Source organism: Pinus tabuliformis, chromosome 5_2 (assembly GCF_031772625.1).
Source record: "Pinus tabuliformis cultivar Carrire ecotype Pingquan chromosome 5_2, CPIR1, whole genome shotgun sequence".
NCBI lineage: Eukaryota > Viridiplantae > Streptophyta > Pinopsida > Pinales > Pinaceae > Pinus > Pinus tabuliformis.
In genome coordinates, this window is record NC_142306.1 from 58,396,519 (window position 1) to 58,401,058 (window position 4,540).

Here is a 4,540-nt window from a genome sequence, read left to right on the forward strand (position 1 = left end):
TAGCTTATTTTTCTACCTTCTATTACAAATCAAGTTGTGGGGGTCATAGGCCCAGATGAAACTCTGTTTCAATCTCAATCTTTGGAGGATTTCATCTGCCTCCTTTCCCGCTTCTCTATTATTTCAAATAAATGGGCCTAGATGATCTTTTATTCTTAGTTGGGCCTTCTTCTTAGTTTTGACAAAGTGAATCTCATCAAAATTAATCATTTGCCTATAGTACTCTAGAGAAAATAATCGCATGGGGAGATATATACGTAATTTCTAAGGAGGCAGCTCACACCCATAAATTTTGATTTCAGTATGGTTTTGGTACAAGTACCAATCCCCTACTTTGTATTGTTTTGACAGCTAGAGAACCCTCTTAATGTCTGCACTGATTCTAGGAGCGGGACTTCATAATAACATTGTAGTCACTAGATGTATAAATAGATCAATAAAATCTGTGTATGGATAGGGAGAAGAACTAGACCTATGGAATAGAGAGGTCCAAAAGATGACAGATCTAGGATTCCCTCTAGTATCAAGTTTTTGGATAGAGAAGGGAAACTTATCAGTTTGGTAGTAGAGAAACAAATGATACAGGAATGATGAATATTTGAAAACTCTTTCATTTTCTAATCTCATAAATTGATCATGCATTTTATCTGCAATGAATTTTGAATAATCAGACTTGATTGCAGGAGGTTGACCAGGGGTAAAAATAGACATGTAGCAAAAATGATCTCATCTACATATTCATTAGTGGTAAAACCTAAAATGCATGATATCATTGTTGTGATATCTTTTCCTAGATCAGAAAAGATGTCTGACACTTAAGGAGGGGGGTCTTTTGGCATGTATTTTTCTTCAACAATGAAAGTTTGGAGGATTTGGGTACTTCTGGGACTAGATAGCTTAAGAATCTTTCAAGCAAATCATCAATGGTAAGGGGGGTGAGGCCCTGACCAGGTTGTAACTATAACATTCCATTTATGGATTCAGTAGTGATAGTAAACAAGATCTTTTGGTCTGGGGACAATACAATTCTCGTGATAGGGTCATAGTTTGCATGATAGTAGTGAATAATTTCTGGAAAGACATGAACACTAGGGAATTGATATTTAGGTAGGTTTGATTCCCAGAGGCCTATCTTATCTACATGGTTCAAATAGTTATCTCGATGTCTGCAATGCAATTTCAAAAGGGATTCTTTAAAGGTGAGGTTTTTTATCTGAAAATCATTGTTAGCCAGGGGAAGATCGTCTAAATCTCTGTGGGGGGTGGTAACTGGCATGAAATTTAAGGAAACTGGGGCATCCATCCTTGGTTCTTGTGGATTCAAGGTCTATAGTAGGGGGTTTCAAGGAACTGTGGAAAACTGGGTCATCTCATAGAGTCTCAAGGCTGTCAAACAACTTAATTGCACTAAATTACTTAATTTTTAAAGCAATTTAGCTCAGGTTCAGTATAAAAATAGGGTTTTTCAATTGAAAACGAGGTAAATACCTTGCGTTGATTGTATGAATGGATTAATGGCACTGGTACAATGTTCATAGGGAGAGCACGATTTTGCATTGGTAATCTGGAGTTCAACAGCTTTTGGAGGTTAACAATTGGAAACAGGTTGATAGTTCGAATGTACTCTGCGTGTGCATGGAGAACAGAAGGTTCTTTTCTTGGTAAAAACAAAAATAATGAGTATTTTTGGTTTTATTTGCAAAGTCGATGTTTCTGGCGGGTATAATGGAAAAGCGATAGATGGAGCCAACTAACAGAGGTGACGTTTTGTCATTTAGCGAAGGTGGTAAGCGGAGGCAGTAAGTGGAATCTATCACACCACTTTTGAGGGCTTGGCGGTATTGGGAGAGGTTTGCCCGATGCCATTCGTTGGGCGACACGTAGCAGCGGGGTGAACAGTGAAACCACTCACATCGGGCGGGTAAAGTTTGGCATCGGAGGCCGCCCAATATGAGCGTCAGCCATTAGATCTGAAAGGATTAGATCGTACGGTGATCGGGGCAATGATTTAATCAAGAGTTAGTGGAGGGGCTCGATGGGAGAATAATTATGGATTAGGGGTATTTAATGACGTCAGGGATGATTGGATTGGAGGATGGCTATTAATTAATCACAATTTGACTAATTAATCCCTTTTAACACACTAGAGGGTTATGGTTCTTAATTAATCGCACATCGATTAACTAATCCATATAATTATTTTATTATGGTTTATATTTCAAACCATCTGGGCGGGATATTAATATATGGAATTTTAATACTATATATGGGAAAGGGGTATATTTTGGGATTTAAATACATAAATAAAATTAGATGTTAATAAGAAAATGGAAATGGAAACACGCTAAGTAAAATGCTTTTGAAATATATTGACATTTCTGCATTTGAACATCATAACTTAGGCTTAAGTGCACTTGTGGGTTTTTATATGGGGGTAATTACGTTTCCTAGGCAAATAGTAATTTTACCTTAGGAAAAGGGGGTTTTTAAGGAAAACGAATGAATGATGGAGGGGGTAACTATTTATGAGGGGATTTTTAGTACTTAGGACCTATAAGTCATTGGGCTGAGGGTCCGGTCCCTCCAGAAGTCAGAGAAATGCTCTGAGCCCCTTCAACTGAAGATTTTAGGTACTTAAGACTTTTTCTTGGATATTAGTCAAGTGGAAATGCAATGAGTGAGGGAAGTTAATCATTTTGACTTTGTGAACTTTGATGCATGCTTGATTTTCACCCATATTTCGAAATTTGATGATGAAAGTGAATATTATGCTCTTATCTGGAAATCATCACAATTTTGCAACCATTCTTCTACTTACCCACCTACACATCCTACCATTTTTTCTAATCTTTATTGGGGTGCACTTAAACTCTCAAAACCTTATCAAACTTTTCCTTTCTTTTACAGTAAAAAATCTATCTAAGTATATCCTTATTACATCCAAAGGCTCAGATTAAACTATTGAGCTCCTTTTATTCACTCTACCTATCTACTTATCTGCCAAGATTAAATAGTTTAGTCATATTTTATTCTCTATCTATAGACAGAAATTAAGAACATGAAAGCCAAGTTTACATTATGTGACCATTCATGAATTGTGGCATAAGTGACAAGTTGCACACAACCTTTTATTTTTCGTCAAAGTAAATGGTAGAAGCATTTATAATTGCACACTTTCATGGTCTTTTCTTTTTTCTTGGGGTTCATTTTCTTTCATTTCTTTTTTGACCATTTCTTTATTCTCTTTTCCATTTGATTTTTCTTTTAGGGAATACCCTCTTTACATTTTTTAATTTTATTTTTTGACTATGAAAAACATTTGCAAAAAGAAAATGTATGTACATATTACAGAGATAAACTAAGTCAATCATAAATTATGACACCTATTGGTATAGTAACATAACAAGATGGACACCTATTTTAATATAAAATTCACATAGAACTACATCAGCCTAGAACATAAACTTTAAATTTTTGAAAAACATCATTTAACATACCATATTTAATATTGTCCTTTTCATTCTTTTGGCTACACCATTACATTGAATATTATAAGACACTATTGTTTGATGTTGAATCTGATGCTGACATAGATAATTTTCAAATTCAATTGAAGTATATTCGTTTCCATTATCAGTACAAATAGATCCAATATGAGATTGTGTATTTTTTTCAATCCACGCATGAAAGTTTTTGAAAGTTTCAAAAGCTTCAGATTTTTCATCAACATATATACCTAACACATTTTGGTGTTGTCAACAACAAAAGCCATCATGTATTTATTTTCATTTGCAGAAGGAACAAGCATAGGGCCACACAAGTGAGAATGAATCAGTTCAGCCTTTCTACGTGTTCTAGAAAGAGAATCATGAAATTGTTGTTTGATATGTTTCCATAAGATACAAGCATTACAATGTTTAAGTTTCCTTGGAATGATTGGAAAACCAATAACACCATTTATCTTTAATAAACAAATATTGTCATATTTTAGATGTCCAAATCTAGCATTCCATAAGAGATTGGATGAGAATTTACATTCATGATACTAAGAACTGTATGCATAGTTTTGTGCACAAGTAGAGGTTCCTTGTAGCTTCAAGAGTTATTCTTATTCATTCTCAGTCATGACAACTAAGTTTTCTAATTATTTTATCACCTCAACTTTTCCATCAAACATGTGAATGGAGTGTCCTTATTGGAAGATGGGAACTTGTTGATGTTGCGATTAACACCCTCTAAAATTTTTCCAACAATTAAATTTTCGATCCTACTAAGGATCTTACGATCTGTCATTCCATAATCACTTCATCATCGATTGATGTTTTCTAAGTTTTCAAGTCATCTTATCATAGTCTAAGTCTCATAGTCACTTTATCACATGTGCTCATTGAATTCACAAACACATGTATTTATCTACAAGATTGAATAGGAATAGTGTATCCCATAATAAAAATGATTGCACACTTTTCAACCTATTCTAATAGTTAGTGTGCCACATCTCTCGATAATATACCTCTCACTTCAATTTTAATTGTACTTC